The sequence below is a fragment of the Herpailurus yagouaroundi genome, unplaced genomic scaffold (assembly GCF_014898765.1).
Source record: "Herpailurus yagouaroundi ecotype Mexico unplaced genomic scaffold, PumYag 163, whole genome shotgun sequence".
Classification (NCBI taxonomy): Eukaryota; Metazoa; Chordata; class Mammalia; order Carnivora; family Felidae; genus Herpailurus; species Herpailurus yagouaroundi.
Genome location: NW_024412404.1, coordinates 61064889 through 61083709, shown reverse-complemented (window position 1 = coordinate 61083709; position 18821 = coordinate 61064889). Strand labels below are relative to the sequence as shown.

General features: G+C 52.2%; 1 protein-coding gene across 1 annotated transcript in view; it reads left to right on the top strand.

The window, feature by feature from the left end:
- The window catches only part of CTBP2 (C-terminal binding protein 2), a 146505-nt gene that overhangs the window by 24137 nt on the left and 103547 nt on the right, over nt 1-18821 (top strand). The window contains exon 2 of the mRNA XM_040486719.1: nt 12130-12231. The gene's annotated coding sequence lies outside the window, so the exon portion shown is untranslated. The remainder of the gene's footprint in view (nt 1-12129; nt 12232-18821) is intronic.

Below are 18821 nucleotides of genomic sequence, written 5' to 3'. Positions count from 1 at the left end.
CAAAACGATAGTAACAATACTACAACCAGGAGATGGGTATTGACGTGCTCCCCAGACATCCTTGAGCTCTCCCCAGCGTTGATGTGGCTTTAGGTGTGTGTCCGCTTCTGTGTCGCAGTGTCCCCTGTGTCGTCCATTCCAGCATGCGCCACCGTGGTCAAGATCCAGAGCAGTTCCAGCGCCCGAGGAGCTCACGTGTCCCCCGCCTCCAGCCACACCCTCTTCCGGTGGCCAAGACCATTCGCGGTCCACGTCCATGGTCATCTGCAGGGCTGCCCGGCCCCCAAGACCTAGCTTGTTCAGAGAATGTCCTAGAGTTGGAGCGTCCTGCCCCCTTCCCGGTCCCCAGCCCCAAGAACCACTAATCTGTTTTCCCGTCCCTGTAATTTTGTCCTGTAGAGGATGTGATGAACATGGAGTCAGAGAACACATGGCCTTTTGGGGACTGACGTTTTTCGCAGCACCATCCCCTTGGAGGTGCGTTCAAGTTCTTGTGTGTGTCGATGAGGAATCTTCCATCCCAAAGATCTCTGCCCCAGGCTGAGACCAGCAGCGGGTGAGAAGAAACTCCCCACAAGGACCCGAGTGCTGAAAGCCGACCCCCTCCTCCCCCACCCCTCCTGCTTTGATGTCAGGAGGAACAGGGCACCGCCGGCCTCCCCTCCCTCTGCCGGCCCCACGTCTCCGTGACCCTCCGCCCGGTGATGTGTGGTGGGCTGTGTGCCACGCTGGCCCGGCTGGTTTGGGGAACCCACCAGAAGAGCAGCCTTCTCCTCGGGGGTTTGACTGTCTGTGTCGTGTGGTTTTGCGTCGCGCCCGTTGGCTGCAGTGTGTGAAGAAACGAAACTTGGGACCCTGCCTTTGGATGTCTCGTTCAGTAGCGGTCCTGCAGCCACAGCAGCACGTGGGGCTCAGGCCTGATGCACGAAGGAGGCAGAAAGGCAGGTGGCAGCACGGGCCTCTCGAGGAGCCAGCACTGGCACCTGGGTGGCTCTGGCCGGCTTTCGCGGCCACCGTCAAGTGACGGGTCCTGGGAATCTGACTTCGGGGCGACCCGTTCGAGCCATCATTCCTTCGGGAAGCACACTGCACGGGTATGTGTGTGTCACACACCCGTCTTTCGAGGGGGGACGGCACTTAGGAGTCCCTGCCCCTGCCGCTGTCCGTGCTGAAAGGGCGTCTCTACTTCTGGAATCGATAATGCGGCTGAGTGGTTAGGCTGGCGTGGAAGTTAGTTCAGGCGCCCCGGTGTTATTTACCTGACCTGTATGAATCGATAGGTAATAATCCCACGCTCTTCAGGGGCTCCTGTGTTCCCTCTCTTAGATAAGACCGTCGGTGCTTGGGATGGGGGTCACGCAGCCGGGGGCAGGGGGCACGGGCTGGTCTGGCGTTCGGCTTTTCTCTCCTTGTCCTGGATTCTTCTGGGTAAGAGGGTCTGACATCTGTATCTGGGATCGTGCACCTGGGTGGTCTGAGCCGGGGTCGGCTGTGCAGAGGCCGTCGGGCCGCTCGGGGACAGCTGGCACCGCTGAGTGTTGTGACGGCGTGCTGGGGTCGGGGAGGAGAAAGCCGAGCCGAGGTAGATTTTGCCTTCGTCTCCGAGAGGCTGGGTGATCTGGGTCCTCCGTTTCCCTCCGAGCACGTCTCCTCTGCCTCTGTGATTAATTTCTTCTTAAAAAATAAAAGCTTGTTGCCACCAGAGGAAATACGTAAATTAATGCTCAGTGAGACCTTTGGGTGCCTCCCTCATTCATGTTTGTGTTTGCAGAGGTTCCCCGCGTGCTGTTCTCTGTAACATGCCCAGCCTGGTAAATTTTTTAAAAAGTAAAGTCGTTCCTCTGTTGCAGGTACCACGGCTGCTCCATTTGATGGCAGTGATGTGCTTCATTTTACACTCAAGGCTTCCCTGAACCTTGAGGTTGGGGTTTGAATACATTTCGTTTGAAATAAGACAGAAAACTAATTTCCCTTCAGGCTCGCCCCCCCCCCCCCCTTTCTAGGACTCTGGATTCTTGGATGTACCTAGTCATGTCAGGAAACACGGCATTTGTTAGATGAGCGTGCTGTTTGAGTGCGAACGGTGGTCCCTGCACCGAGCCCTGAGCACCTTAGTACCTGTGCCGTCACCTGAGTCCCACACATCCTGGGCTCACTGCAGGAAGGCATTCTGAGACCCAGTAACTTTCCCAGGACCACACACAGTCTCCTTCCAAGGCCCTTAACCGTCGGTTGGGCTCTGAGTCCTGCAAGACAAAAATCGGACCACGTCCCTGCTGGCACAGAGCTGACCAGCTAAATCAGTCACAAAACAGGCCCAGCGCCAGTTGCCTTCTCCAGAGTACGAAGGGGTAGGGGTGAGGACACGGTGTGGGAGAGACCAGGAGTCTGAGGGGCTGTGAACCGTCCACACGGATTGCCCCCCCCCCCCCAGCATCTCCGCTCAGTCTCCCGCGTGGAGCCTGCTGGTCCGTAGTGTTGACGTCGAGGGCTGATGAGGTCTTTCTGTAAGCAGTTTCCTAGGGGCTGAGGACTCCACTCTAACTGGCCAGTGCTTCTCTGTACTCATTCTCCTGCAGTCTGATCTGTAGCCAAGAACTTGGCGGAGCCCGCTGAGAAGTCTGCCCTGCTCTCCCCACTAGCGCTGCGGCTCACTGTTAGTCTCTAGTGGCTCGGGGGTGCGTGGCGGACAAGCTCCCCACCGGGGCCCGGGGATCCGCACTGTGTGTGGGTGCCTCCGCTCCCCTCCCCGGATCCTCCCCAGTTGCTTGGCCTCTGGAATTCAGGCTTTGCATCGGCGTCCCCAAGAGGGACACGCTGTTACAGGTTGAACTTGCCTGAGGAGTAGGGCAGATACCTTACTTCAAAACCCACCTAGGTAGTTGGCAGCCACGACGTGGGGACCCCCGTTCTGCATTCCTAGCTTCAGCCCCCCCTCCCCATTCCTGACCTAAGACCCCACAGCCTCTTCACTGCACATTTTCCGGACTGTAGGAAATCTGCTCTTTGTAGGAAATGGAGAGTATAGAAAAGTCTGAAGACAATTAAGTGGTTTTTGTGATCTGAAAGACGTACATTTAAACCATCACCTTTAATCTTCGCGTAGAGAAATAGCACTTTGGGTGTATTTTCTGTACATTAAGTATCTACAAAAAAATGAAAATAACCCTCTAAAGAATACCTGAAAGTTCAGTTAAGATTGGATTATTCTAGGGGCGCCTAGACTGGGTTGCTCAGTCAGTTAAGCATCTGACTCTTGATTTCTGGCTCAGGGCATGATCTCCCGGTTCGTGGGTTTGAGCCCCGTGTCAGGCTCTCCACTGAGTATGCGGGGCCTGCCTGCTTGGGATTCTGTCTCTCTCCCTCTCTCTCTTTGTGCACGGTCATTCTCTGTCTATAAATAAACAACTTCAGAGACTTTTGTGGGTAGGAGGGAAGGATAAGATCATTCTACATATTTTATATTTCTTTTCCCACTAACCTAGAAGTATTTCTCCTGTGTTAAATATTTTTTAAGTTTTTAAAACTCTATAATCCAGGCACCTAATGCATGATGTGTAGGTACAGCTTGTATAGGTGTGCATTTGCTGTGTATTAGGAGAGACCCATCATCCAGCTATTGGGGTGGGGGGCGTATCTTAGATGATTTCCTGTCTTGATGGAAATGCTCTCCTCCGACCAGTCTCTAGGGGTAGAAAGGGGTGAAGGCAGAAACCTAACTTTTGGGGAGAGGATCTCTCGTACTGTCTCCGCAGCTCGCCAGGGTAGTTTGTGGTTTGTCTCTGTGACCCTTCCACGTCCTGCTCTCTCCTCAGTGGATCTTATTTTAAAGGCTGTCGGGGCGCCTGGGTGGCTCAGTCGGTTGAGCGTCTGACTTCGGTTGAGGTCATGATCTTGCAGTCCATCGGTTCGAGCCCCGCGTCAGGCTCTGTGCTGGCAGCTCAGAGCCTGGAGCCTGTTTCCAGTCCTGTGTCTCCCTCTCTCTCTGCCCCTCCCCCAGTCTCACTTTGTCTCACTCTCTCAAAAATAACTATAAAAAAAAATTGTTTTATTTTATTTTATTTTTTTTTTTTTAATTTTTTTTTTTAACGTTTATTTATTTTTTTGGGACAGAGAGAGACAGAGCATGAACGGGGGAGGGGCAGAGAGAGAGGGAAACACAGAATCAGAAACAGGCTCCAGGCTCTGAGCCATCAGCCCAGAGCCCGACGCGGGGCTCGAACTCACGGACCGCGAGATCGTGACCTGAGCTGAAGTCGGACGCCCAACCGACTGCGCCACCCAGGCGCCCCAAAAAATTATTTTAAAGGCTGTCGTGCACCAGGAGCCGCCTCTGTTTCCTGCCCACCCCCTCTGTCGCGTGGTGGGGTGGGGGCAATGGGGACCCCCCCCCCCCCCCCCCCCGGGGGAAAGGAGCTTAGATAACCACCTCTTCCTCTTTGGAGCCCACCCCTCTACCAGGGAGAAAACCCAGGCAGGCCTGCTTCCCAGATGCCCTGCCGGGTTAATGGTTCTGCCAGCTGGGCTTTGACCCCAGAGAGCGCATCTGTCCTTGCACTCCTGGCAGGTTCCAGATCCTAACACAGGGGTGTGTGCCTCGGCCCGTAGCTTCCCTGTTCAGTCGCTATTTGGAACCGTGCAAAGCCACCTACACACGCCCCGGATGGGCGATGTGGGTTTCTCCCTGTCCCTCCGTTGCTGGAGACTGGGTTCTGGTAGGTTGAGCAGAGGCCTCCCTGGCAAGGATTCCTCCTCCCCCTGTGGTCTTTTCAGAGTTAACAAGGCAGCTTCCTGGCCTGTGTGACTTTTCCTACAGGCTTCTACGAGCTGAGGGGTCAGACCGCTCAGGCCCAGCAGCCTTCACTCCCCTGGCCAGCTGGGCAGTTGGGGTGTGGGAACGCAGCTTGAATTCGCCCAATGACGTCACTGTGTGTGTGGGTTGCTGCTTATGGATCTACTCCCCCACCCCCCCCCCCACCCCGAAACCTTGGCCTGCACCAGGCCTGGTCAGCAGCACCCATTTTTACAGTCGTTTCCAAGCATTCCCCCCTCCCCCCGATCTGCCACTTAGGACGGAGCCCTTCCCCGGCACGTTGAAGCCCAGTTCATGCTCCAAGGCTGAACTGCTCCTGGTCACCTACTTCTGTCTCAAATCTGCGGGCTCCGTAGGCTCCGGCAGTAAAAAACCTGAAAACGGAGCAGAGAAAGGGACAAATTAATTGACTACATCTGAGACAACACGGAGAAAATCTCCTGTTTTGTTTTCCTTAAAAAAAAAAAATGGCAGCGTTCCAAGACTTCCCTACAGTTTTCCACTGGCTGCCCTTAGATTTAAAGACAAGAGTTCCAGAATCTTGGCTGTTGGGCCTTTACTTTCTGAAAACTTAAAACCAGCTGAACGCATTTAATATTACAAAATTTCCATAAACATTCTCCACAAAGACTGTGTATGTGAAGTTTTTGCCTGGCGGGCATTTTTCTTATTGAAGCTGAAACTCTGGGGCATCGGGGGATTATAATGAAGTGTTGATTTGACCTTAAGTGTTTCGATGCCAACGTGGGCTGTATAGGGACCTGGAAAGAATTAGCTTTCAGGGTTTTGTTTTTTTTTTTTTTTTTTTCCCTCCCCCCCCCCCCCCCGAATAAAGGCTAATTGTTTCCAGGCTAATTAATATGGTTTATTTATTATTAGGCAATAGTAAGTGGAATTGAATCCTGGGGAAGAATAACCTGGCCACGCTGAGGTGATGGCAACTCAGATCACACCGTGTTAATTCGGTCTTGTCCGACGTGCAGGGAACAGTTTGCTCTTCGGCAGACGTCCTTTCCTTGCCTTTTCCCACGTAACCACTAAACCAGAATTCTGCCCTGCTTCGTGCCGGATGGGCTGGGCCTTTCTGGGGTGAGTTAACGATCGAAGGCTGGGCAGGCGCATAAACACGCACGCGGAGGGGTGGGGGCGCTATGCTGGGCTCCCCTGGCTTCGTGGACTACAGTGGCGGCCTTGACATCCTGGTTACAGGGCAGATCCCGCTGTGACCCAGCACGCTCAGAGGCGGGAGGCGGGAGACCGCAGACTGCAGCCCCCCACTGGGCACGTAGGGTGCCCGGTGCCACCCAGTCTGCTGGGGAGGCCCCGATGCCATCTCCTTAGTCTTGTTGGTGGCTTTTGCCCCACACATCCTCAAAGTGACCCTGGCGAGCGAGGGCCGACCGGAGGTGGAAGGTTAGGGAGAGACCAGCACAGGTGGCCAGGGTGTGAACCAGGGGCTGGTAAGTAGGACTGGGGGTGGAGACAGGAAACCAGGCACTCTTCCCACGTCCTGTTGTGGGTGTGTGTCCGTCCGCCTGGCCAGAAGGACACGTTCTACAGGCCAGTTTTACGAGGAGGGCACTTGGTTTTTCTGTGGACGTCTAGGTTCCATGTCTGCCCGAGGCTTTTCCCTGTCTGTCGCCCTTGACACGGTTAAGAGGATCCTCGGTGGATGTGTGGGAAAGCCCCTGGAGCCCCCTTTCAGTGCCCTTACTTCCCGATTGTGGCCCGGTCACTAAGGCTTACTGTCCTCTCAGACTGCAGCCCCAAAACCGTGGTGGGGCTAGGTCTGCTGCAGGAGGGGAGAAGAGATTGAAACCGGTCTTGCGTGGAGGGGGTGGACCCATGGACCTTCACGTCCCCTCTGGGGATAACCATCCAAGGCCCTTGAGAGGTGGGGTGAGCCTTCTCTGGAGCTATGGCTTGAGTTTTGTTTGTGTGGGTCCCTCTTGCAGCAGCCCAGTGGGCCCATCTCTCCTGCGGGGCGGGCCGTCCTGCCCTGAGGCCCAGATGGGCAGCTGGACACCACGAGGGTGGGGCCTTGCAGCTGTGGGACGTGGGCAGCTCGTGGAGTGCCAACCTGTCCTGTTTGCACGGCTCAGTTGTAAATGTCCTAGCAGCGGGTGCCCTGTTGACCAGTCAGGGGCATCTGTGCCAAGAGAGCATTTAGGAGAGAGAAGGCTGAGGTTCTGGATGGTTCTTCAGCCAGTCTTTTTGTTTATTTTCTGAACACAGCCTTGCCGCACGACTCTCACCCAGCTAGGTGACGGGCTGGATGGGAGGCATGTTGGTCTCAGTGACCCAGTTGGGAGTTCAGGTTTTATTTATTTTGAGAGAGAGATCGAAGGGCAGAGAGAGACCATCCCAAGCAGGCTCCACGCTGTCAGCGCAGAGCCCAACACGGGGCTCGAACTCCCGAACCGTGAGATCATGACCTGAGCTGAAGTCAAGGTCGGACACTTAACCGCCTGGGCCTCCCAGGTGCCCCTAGGTGGGTTTGGTTTTTAGAAGGTGCTAATGATGACAATCTGGTCCTGAGGTCTTGTGCCAGGATGGATGACGATTAGCCTTTTCTGAGTACCTGTGTGCGGCCCCAGGCCAGGCTTCCAGATCTCTTCGAAAGGGCCGTCTCGCCTGTGAAGCAGGTGCAGTCTCCGTCTTGGGGCAGAGTCCCAGGTCCTCTTCACCCATGGAGCCTGGGAGTCTTTGTGTGTGTGTGTGTGTGTGTGTGTGTGTGTGTGTGTGTGTGTCCGTCCAGCTAGCACTCCGTGCCCTTCTCAGTGGCCCTGTATTGGGTAATTTCATGACTGCCTGAGGTATGATTATTGCAGATGACTCTTGGGTTTTCTAAGTAGTAGATGCTGATGGGGTCCCCTGGATCCGAGATGAGGCTGTGGATGCCAGGAGCAGGTTCCAGATGAGGCTGGTGCTCTCGGGGCACCTGGGCCGCCTGCTCTGTCCACATCTGCCGCTTTGAGGGTCTTTGCCCTTGTAATAAATCAGCCCAAGCTGAGCTGCCCTTCAGCTCCCTGGCCGCCTGGAGACGATGAGTAGGAGGGGCCCCACTGGAGAGCAGCAGGTAGAGCCGCCCCCACCACCTATGGCAGGACAGTGGGACAGGCATTTTAAAGCCTAGATGACCCAAATATGAGTAGCCGGAGCACAGAGAATCCAGCTGGGGTTCGGGCCAGGCCTCCGGTGATAACAAGAGCTGACCATCAGAACCTTAGATGCTAGAAGCAGCATTAGAAGGAATTCACACAGAGCAGGTGCAAGTCATTGGGTGTTTTGTCCCAGAAGTGATGCCTGCAGCAGGTGGAATGGTGGGGAGAACCCAGGCTGAGCGCCCGGGTACCCTCGCCTCACTGCAGCTTGGATGGTAGAGGGCCTTTGGTGCCCTGGAGGGCACAGGAGCTGTAAGGAAAGACGGCCGGAGTTCAGGTGAGAGCAGGACGGATCCTCCCCGAATGATCCAGAAGGCTGCCATCAGGCCCTCTTAGAGCTTGCTCCGGCTCTTCACAGATTTTCCAAGGCGCTCATCTCATTCCATTTCAGAAAAGTAGTCTCACTAACTAGATCCCCTAACAGTAATTTTCCTATGCCTGACTTCAGGTAAGAAACTAAAAATCCAGGAGGAGAGGGATCCTTCTGGGCCATGTGCCCTGAATTGTCTGTTTCCTGTACATAGAACGCCCCAGGACACGGCCCGGCTGAGACTCCTCCAGGCTCTGGATGCTGCCCTTCTCCCCGGTGTTGTTACCCTCGGATGTGGGCGGAACACGTTTGCCAAGTGATGTTAAATAGGCTCGCCCAGGTTGATGGTGCAAGCCAAAGATGGGAGCCCTTCTCCCTGGCCGGACGTGGGAGCTGACTGGTGTTCGTCCGCCGCGGCCGAGTCACCTGGTGGACTAGCCCCCACTTGGGCTTCTGAGGTTGCTCATGGAGGAGTCGTGGTGGTTTTAATCAGCCAAGTCATTTCTGTGCCTTGTTGTGTACTCCTGGAAGTTCTTACAAAAATCCCGGCGGGTGGGGCGCCCGGGTGGCTCAGTCGGTTAAGCGTCTTGTGATCTCGCGGTTTGTGGGTTCGAGCCCCGCGTCCCGCTCTGTGCTGACAGCTCGGAGCCTGGAGCCTGCTTTGGATTCTGCGTCTCCCTCTCTCTCTGCCCCTCCCCTGTGCTCACTCATGCTGTCTTAAAATAAATAAAATAAACATTAAAAAAAAAAGAAATCCTGGCGGGTCTGCAGGGTACTTTCTCTTGCTCATTGTGCTGTGGTAACAAGGGTTTGTGGGTTTGTAGCTCGTTTTTTTAAAAGTACTTCTTTCCACCTTCAAGTAAGAGTGCGTGCTGACTTTAAAGATTTTGACCCTCTTCCAAGCCTTTTAACTTTCTTAATCTGCTAAATAAGCGGTCCCGGTTGGCTTGGGCAGTCTGCAGGCACTCCCGAATTTGTCACCTCCTCTGTGAAGCCTTCCAGCCAGGCAGAGTTGTCTGCTCCTTGTTTCATTAATTTTATTCTGAAGTGTCTCAAAGTAAGAATCTGTACCCACCGGTAAGATTAGGTAACTGTGAACGTGTTAGTGTGTTTCTCTTCAGAACTTTGTTTAAAAACAAGAAGTAACTGTACAGACAGTGCTCGATTTCACTTCACCAATAACGTTTCCTTCTCTCCCTGCTTTCCAAAAGGGACCTTTTCCAGGGCACCTGGGTGGCTCAGTCATTTAAGCATCTGACTCCGGCTCAGGTCATGATCTCACGGTTCGTGGGTTCGAGCCCCGCATCGGGCTCTGTGCTGACCGCTCAGAGCCTGGAACCTGCTTCCGATTCTGTGTCTCCCTCTCTCTCTGCCCCTCCCCCACTCACGTTCTGTCTGTCTCTCAAAAATAAACATTAAACAATTAAACAAAGGGACCATTTTCTGTTATACAGCTGGTCCGTGAACAACATAGGGTTAGGGGCATTGGACCCTGTCCCCACCACCCATGCTGTCAAAAATCTGCATAGAAGTTTTGACTCTCCCCAAACTTAACTACCAATAACCTATGATTGGCTAGAAGCCGTAAATAACAATGTAAACAGTCCACTGACACACATAGTCTGTTATATAGGCTGTATGGCTAAAATCGTAAGCGAAAATACGCTTCTAGGACCGTATTCTATTTTCTTGAAAAAATCCGCATGTTACGTTGACCCGCACAGTTCGCACTGATGTCATTCAAGGGTCAGCTGTAGATACAATTTCCTTATAGTTTTGGACATGCCTTGTTTACACATCTATGTGTCTGTAAACGTTTGAGGATCTGTGGTTGTGCAGAGCGTTGGAAATGGAACGAAAGGGGAAGCCAGTGACCTACAAGGACAAACAATACTAGACCAAGGATGTAAGTTCTGTTCTGCAGTTAGTTACAAATGTGATTTTTCTGCTGTGTTCCAGACCTAGTGAGATCCAGAGAGGAATCAAATGTAATCAAGGCATTTAACATTCAGGAGACTCAGAGGGGTGATTGGGTGGCCCAGTCAGTTAAGCTTGATGGCATCTCAGGTCATGATCTCATGGTTCATGAGGTCAAGCCCCATGTCAGGCTCTGAGCTGAGTGTGGAGCCTGCTTGGGATTCTCGGTCTCCCCCTTCCTCCCTTCCCTCCCCCCCCCACCCCTTCATTGTTACAGAAGGCGTTACAGAAGACCTCTAGGAGATGGGTTTTGAAGGGTGAACAGGAGTTTGCTAGGCAAGCCTCCTGAAAATCAAGATGGTTCCTCAATAGGGTAAATGCTTAGTTACTAAACATGAAACTTACTTGTGTCTTGGGTGTTCGCCACCACTGAATAGCCTGGTAGTCTCTGTCCCCTCCCTGTCACCCCTCCTTGGGTTGGAAAGTTTGTGGCCTAAGGTGGTGTGGAGGCATAGCTGGGAGTGAATTATTTCTTGACCTCACATGTGATAACCGTGACTGTAGAGGCCACCCTTTTTCTGAATACTCCGGCAGGGCCACGCCTGCCCTTGGCGTCTGTTCTAGTTGGCGGTGTGGGAGCCGGCTGGTGCCCGCGCACTCAGATGCCCTGATTCCTTACGTTGACGGGAGAACACACAAGTATGGGGTCCTTTTGAGGGGGGAGTGGACGGACCTGGGAGGTGCAGTGGTTCCTGTCTCTGACTTGCTGCATAATTAGGCAGGTTACGTCCCAGAATTGGATCCCAAGAGATGACCCCATTGTTTTAAAGGAGGAGACCGTGGATAAAGAAACTCCAGCTTCCTAAGATTCAAATGATTTGAAAAGTAGAGTGCGGTGGGAAGCTTGGTTTCTGTCATTTCATGCACTTCTTGAAATATTAATCAACCATTTGAATCCTGGTTGATTAGAATCTGGGCCCCCGGAAGGAATGGTCAGGTTTGACCGCGACAGTTCGCTTCCGGGCTGCATACCTCCGCTGTCTCACGGGACGTGAGAAAAGACTGCCTTGAAACGTGGACGGTCCGGTTTGCATAACACCTGCAGTGTTGCAATCCTGTCTGTTCTTCATGGGAAAGCCACCGAAAAGACACCTGGACCCACTTGCCCGGGTGCCTTTGCCTTTTCAGGCAGCCAGAGGAGCCCCTTCCCACCTGCCCCTCTTACAACTCGGTGCGAATAGGAAGAGGTTCAGATAATGTGATGGCACCATAGATCTCCTCTTCATTCCTTGTATAGTAAAATAAATGTGAGTGCTGTTTAATGCATCACCTCATTTCATATTGCATTTGCCAAGAAAGTGCAATTTTATTGAACATTAGGATTGAATTCTTAACTGAGTAATCAATTTCAGCAGTAAGTTAAAATGCCTTCTATTAATGGTCAACTGCAACCGTTAATCAGAGTTACTGTGGATTAACAGTTGTCAGCATTTATGCTAATAGCACGTATAAACCATGAGCTTATGAATTGCACTTCATACTTCCATGTTTCTCAAACAGTTGGTAATACTTTTTGCTTGAAGGTATTGATTGTTTTGTCCCTTTGCTTGCTACTTGAAGATGTAAAGGGATGTAAATGATATTTTCATGGTGATGACACAATATCACCTTCTGGTCTTGTGCGCTTGGCTTTGTGTCAGAATAGATGGAAAGGGTTCATTTGTTCTGGTGCTCTGCTGTTTAATTTGATCTGGTGTGTGACTAAAGCAAGACAAATAGTATTTTTAATGAAACCATTTAATAACCTCTGGTAGCTTAGAATCGAAGGCACGAGGAAAATGCAATTAAGCAATGGCTAGATGTAAACAACAACAGAAAAAAAATCACTGCTTCGGTTCCACTGACCCAATTCATTGTGCTTTCAGAGTTTCGTCGCCTTAAATGGTTTTGAGCCAATGAAGCTGGATTCCCTTAAAAAGACGGACGGCCCATCGTGTGAACGGTAGTTTGTGGACAGATTTATATTGGTGAGTTATTGTAAAATATCTCCAGGTAAAAGTTCAGGTTTTCTAAGACCCCTCTGGAACGCGTTTTCAATTAGTTGATGACTATGGATCGCCAGCAGGCTCTGGATGTTTCACTGGGATGTCTAATAGCAGGATCATATTGATTGTCTTTCAATTAATTGCATCTGGTATTTTCATTTATCAGAAGCAAAATACATGTAATTAACTCTGAGGCAATATAGTTCAACGTAAAGTGATTGTTGCTGCTGCTGCTGCTACAGAGATAAGTCAACGGAAATTACACTACTAGGAAACTCAAGGCAGAATGGAAGTCGTGTTACGACTTCTCGACGTATTAATTGCAAAGAATAAAAATGAATTAGGGAAATCGTCTCATGCTGTCCCAGGAGGCTTGAGTAAAAAGGTAGATAGACGTCTAGAGAAAAGAAACCAGCTTGCTGATGAAGGCACATCTCTAATGAGCTTAGATTCTTAGCGTTACCAACCTCGAGGATGTCTTGAACACCTAACGATTTTTTCTGGTGGACTTGATTGGGGATGTGGGTGTGCACAGAGGAGAGCGTTCAATTTTGCCTGCACTCATTTGGACTGTGGCTGAGAAAGTATCGATTGATGTCTTTCAGTCCTTACCCATGGCGAGGTTTGGAGGTCCAGAGTCTAGTTGCCACATGCCGTTAGCCATTTTTCACAAAACCTGCATCTTACTCAAAGTCTCAAAATGGCAACTTCTCAGAAGTGATTGATTTTTATCCTGCTGGAAAAAAAAAATGTTTTCTCCTCGAGCTAACAGCGTCGTTTAAAAGCAAGAAAAAGTGTGAGAGCAGATCTTCTGCGTGTCCTGTCACACCTCTGGGCACGTTCCCCAACGTGTTGGATCACACAGAGCCTCTGGTTCCGGAAAGGGCAGGTTCCGCCCTGCAGGCTTGGGCCCCGCTTTCTTCGGAGCCGGGGCCCATGAGAGGCTTGCGGTGAAGTCGCCTGAACCCAGCAGGCCACGTGGGTTGTGGCCCGGGGAGGGGTCTCACTGAGTGTCCCCGTGAGGTGGCAGGATCAGGTGGAGATCCTGATGTCACCACCTGGGCCTGCCAGGCCCCCCCCCTGCCAGCACTAGCCTCTTCCAGGCATTTGGAGGTTTTATTCGTGCATCAGTAATGGGGCAGTGATGGTCCCCCACCTGCCCTGCCTTTTAAGATGAAACTTGATCAAGAAACCCAGAAACCTCTCCCAGGCGTGACCCAGAGGGCTGGCCCGACCACAGGCCACAGCAGAGTGTGCAGACAGAGGAGACCCCTATTCTTGGAGTAGTTCTAAGACTCTTAGCCCTTGGGAGGACGAGAGACTAGAAATGTTGAACATTCGTTGGGGGGGGGGGGGCATTGAGCGTTGCCTATCAAGGCCAACATTTCTTTCTCTTCTGGCTTTCTCCCACTCTTCTAACAGAAACCTTTAGCTTAAGACCCTGTGTGCTGGAATCTAATCCAGGATTCTCAGGCAGAGATACTGTTGTTACAGAATCTTCGTGGGCCTGGGGTTGGTGGGATGTCGGTTTCCATGTTGGGTGTTGAAGCCAAAGAGGTTTTCAGTGGCGTCACCACTGTGACGGCGATGGAAATTCATTGGACTCCCACGGGCGTCCAGTTCTGCGGCCAACTATTTTATAGACCTTGGAGAGTTGGAAAACTATGTCCTCTAAAGATAAGCCTATGGGAATTCATAGTATAGGGATGAAATGGACTTATGTATCTATATATAGATCTATAGATGTGTAGACATAGATATGTAGATAGAGTGTGTATATATAGAGAGAAGATAGAGATATATATAGATCGCAAACATGGTTGAGTAACCACATTTTCATTTGGCTCAACCTGATCATTGAACCACCGCGGGCTGCTGTTTATCGGTGGTCTCTATCCAGAGAGCTGAACGTTAACATTGCATAAATGCATCTGTACCGGAATGAAATTGCAACACGGTCCCTAGAACAAATTTTTCCCAAGAACTGAGCATGCTCAGATGCTGGCCGGATAGGCCGGTTCCCCCTGCTGTGTTTGGGGCATACTTTTGGGGGACCCCTCGGAGGAGCTTGAGATGTGCCGTACCGCATGGGAGCTGACCGTAGTCAGAGCATCGTTACTGTGCCAGGAGGGTGCCTCTCTGCCTCCAGTTGGCCCGGAGTCCCCAGCACTGGGCATCCCGCCATGGGGCTTTACCTTTGCCCCGACCACCCTCACAGATACAGAGGGGACCTCTACATGTCCTTAGAAGCGTGTGTTCGCTTCTGGACCTCTTCTCTGTGGCTCATCACTGTGACCAGTAAGTTGTACCTCACTCTTTGGTGGCTGCCCATTCAGCCCCACCTGCAGTAGATGCACAGCGACAGAAGAGGGACGTCTTGCATTACAGCCCAAAGAAGGACCACGTGTTGATTTCACCCCGGTAACTCACCTGCTGAGGTCTCTGGTCTACACAGAGCTTGTTTAATGTGGGCAGAGGAGAAGGAAGTAGATGAAAAGCACAAAACTCAGGAAAACCACAGCCTCCAAGTGGCAAACCCGAGAGGCTCTGGAACCGTTTATACGTCATTTTTGACCTCTTCGTGTTTTTGAGTATGTCCCCATTTAAAAGCATTCTATGCCTGTTAATTCTAGACTTCGTTAATTTGGTTTGTGGCCTCGTAAAAATAAACTGCAAATGACACATTTAAGTTTTCTCCCCGCAAAGAGGCTCATTTTCTCATTACGAATGAATAACGACATGTGACGTTTCCATCTTGCACTTCTGTTGTAGGTTTTTTGCTCTTCCTTCTGTATGTTGTTACTTGTTACAATGAAAACCCAGCATGCCTTTTGCTGGTTTGCTGATTTGGGGGGCGGCCCCCCCCCCCCCCCCCCGCGTTGCGCTCTCCGTCGGTGGGTCATTGTTGTCTTTGCACCGTTTTGTTATTGAGGTCAGTGTTTGCGTCAGCACCTAGGTACCTTGTAATTGCCACAAAAGTGGCAGTGGGTGAAATAAAAGCACTTTTTGTTACATGCCTACACATAAGTGCAAATGCAAATCAAAGCTCTTTGCCTTCATTCTGTACAGTGATGGGGGGCGGGTAGCAGTGGCTGTGGTTTGGCAAAGACACGGCAGCGTATCTAACTGCTTGCGCACAGAGAAGCTTGTGCATGGTATTATTTTGACGGATCGGATAACGATGTGAATGCTGGACCTACTGGGTGCACATGCGCGCGCACACACACACATCACCGATGGCCTCAAGCTGAGATCCCCAGGGCGCTGGCAATGTTTGTGCCTGGTGGGTGTGGAGGGCCTCACCCGGTCTGCTGTGGGCACCAGGCTGTGCTGGCCATCTGCAGTGCGGCTTTAGTGGACCAGCAGGGCTCTGTGAAGCCCTCTGCCTGGTTGTTAGAGCCTCTGCCCTGTTTCTGCCAAGACGGATTTCGTTCCCAAAAAGCAGAAGGGAAAGTATTGCCCTACTCTAGGAACGAATAAGCTTACACCGTGGGGTCCGCTGTTCCTGGCACCGTGGCCCCCCAGGGTCCTCCGGAGCTCTTGGCCTGCACTAGGGACGAGCCATCCTGCTCCAGATGTTCGGCCAGAGGCAAGGCTGCCAACATCGGAAACCACAAACCAGAGAAAGATACGCAGGGCCTTCTACCTGTGGGGGAACTCTCTAGATGAGAAACAGCCAGGAGGCTGAGCTGGGGGCCAGGGGGTGCGGGGATGCTCCTGGAGCTTCAGCCATCTCAGCGGAAATGGGAGGAGGGCCCCAGCTGGGCTCTGGGTTCTTCAGCCCTGTTGGGATTTTATTCCTGAGCCGCATGTCCAAGTTCACATGGTAGCCGTTCTTTGCTCCTGAGACCCTCAAAACCCTAGCACGGCTCCTGGGCAGAACCACAGAGGTCATCCGTGCAGCCCCCTGGTTTCTGTTCTTGGGAGTTTATCCCTGTCCACGCTGCACGGGTCCAGCCTCCAGCTCCCGGTGGGTGGATTTTCTGCTGTCGCTGCTGCTGCCCGTCCCCCACTCCCCAAGACCGCTGGTTCTAATCCCAGCCAGTTAACCAGCCAGGGAGGTGCGGAACCAGTCTTAATTTTCACTCTGTCGTGCGTCTGTCCGGAATAAGCACGCCCGCCTGTATTTTTCCTGGGGTTCCCAGCCGGGGTGGGTCTCTGCCTACTTGTGCTTCTGCTGGAGGGCCCAGCTTGGGAGGGGGTGGCTGCCCGTGGCCCTCTCCCCTGGTGGGGCAGGAGCTGTGACATTATGGAGCACGCCGTCCTTGTGTTCCGCTGGGAGACGTGGACATGTGGGCCGCCTCCCTTTTCAAGATCCCCATTTTATCAGTGAGCAACTTGATGGTCCGATCTCTGTGCCAGCACATGGGGCCTGTGAGAGAGAAGAGCTGGAGACACCGACCAGGGAGCCCCAGACTCCGGTTTCCCCTCGCCCCCGGCAGAAACCCTGCAGTGTCGTGACTTGCTTTACCGGCATCGCGGGACCCCTTGGTGGCTAGTGATGCCTCCTGGGGCCCGTGGCTGTTCTCAAGTGTAGGATGAGTCTGTCCCTACCCCAAGCACTTGGGTACGTGTGAAGGGGGGAGCGTGGGCCACTGCTTGTCCCCGCGGGTGCGGCTGTGGTGCAGGACTCGTGCACAGAGAAAGCCCCTTTCCTTCCTTTGGTCTCCCCAGTGGACAGCGGAACAGCACCCCAAGTTCCCGGCAACCAGAGGTGATTGTCAGCTGACCGAGGCTTGACACATGGGTGTTAGAAGTGTTTGAAGGAGAGCAGGGAGGAGGAGGAGGTGACCTGCCAGGGTCAGGGCCCCACTGGTTGAAGGATACGATATTTTAAGTTTACGACAAGTTTCGTAATGGGGATTGTGGATGTGGTTGTGTGAGTGGGTGGGGAAGTGAACTTTTTCTTACCAAAAACATTAGGATCCTGGGGTGCCTGGGTGGCTCAGTCTGGTTAAGCGTCCGACTTTGGCTCAGGTCATGATCTCACAGGCGTGAGTTCAAGCCCCGCGTCAGGCTCCGTGCTGACAGCTGGGAGCCTGGAGCCTGTGTCTCCCTCTCTCTCTGCTCCTCCCCTGCTTGTGCACTCTCTTTCTAAAAACCAAACAAACATTAAAAAGCAAAAAAAAGGGGCGCCTGGGTGGTGCAGTCGGTTAAGTGTCCGACTTCAGCCAGGTCACGATCTCGCGGTCCGTGAGTTCGAGCCCCGCGCCTGGCTCTGGGCTGATGGCTCAGAGCCTGGAGCCTGCTTCCGATTCTGTGTCTCCCTCTCTCTCTGCCCCTGCCCCGTTCATGCTCTGTCTCTCTCTGCCTCAAAAATAAAAAAACATTAAAAAAAAAAAATAAAAAGCAAAAAAAAAAAACCATTGGGACCCCTAATCCGCCAGTCCAAGAGTGATTAACAGGAGAGGAAAAGGTTATTTTGCGTGTTTTATTTGGTGTGTGTGTTTGTGTCACCACTGTGACCACTACCTCGAGAATGCGTTAGACCGTGAACTTTTGTTTTTAACCTGGTGTGACTTTTAAGTAGTTTCTGTTGCGCCCCCCCCCCCCCCCCCAGGTTTTCATGGAGGGACGGACGCCGCATCTCTGGGTTCAAGTGTAACCTGGCATCACTTTATCAATTTTGCCACGGCTCCCTGTGCCACAGATGCTATAAGAAATATGTCACACACGGCTCAGGAAGGTAGCCCGTGTGACCCTGAAAGAGCTCCGGATTTTCAGAGCATTTCGTCATCCGGTTTCGGCGCCCTGATTTAAGCGTTTTTCTGAAACGAGGCTTTGGGCAATGGCTGTGAGTCCGGTCGTCCCCGGAGTTGGTGTCCCCAGGTCTGTTGTCTGTGGCTCCTGTCTAACTCCCAGCAGAACACTCCTGCTTGCTTGATTGATCGACTCCTTTATTTTTGGCAAACTGGGTACCTCCCACCTGGCCCCATGCTGTTCGAAATCCGGTCTTCTCTGCTGAGTACATTCGCAATTAATGCTTTCCACGTAGCAATTAAGATAATTCCCCTAGACTTGTACCAGTTAAGGATATATAGGAGGTTTGAAGAGAAAATGCGGTGTGGTTCATTGGTTTTTTTTTTTTGGAGGGGGGGAGTACGTGGGTGATACATGAGAGTGTGGGCCACGAGTGGACTTCTGTGCCAGGGGGGGAAAATGGAGCATTTTCCTGTACTTAATCCTAAGAAGCAGCCTGAACGATGACATTTATACATATTTCATAATGTGGTTTCTTCAGGCACGGGGAGCAAACAAATCAGTTTCTCAGCAGTATACTATTTAAAAGACCCAGCAACAGCCTGTGGGGTAAGTTGGAGATGCTGTTAAAATTAATTATATATGGCAAAAAGATAGAACATTAGGGAAAAAAGTTAGTGTGTGGAGATTAAAAAAAACACGAACCGCGGACGAGGTGCAGTTCTGAGCATCCGATTCCAGAGTTTCATTTCCGTTCCTTCCTAATTGGGCGCTGACAACAGTGACTCCCCACAGAGGACCCCGTTCCCCAAGTCCCCATCTTTCCCCAGGCGGGCAGGATCGGGCGTTCCCGAGAGCTTCTCATCGGATCC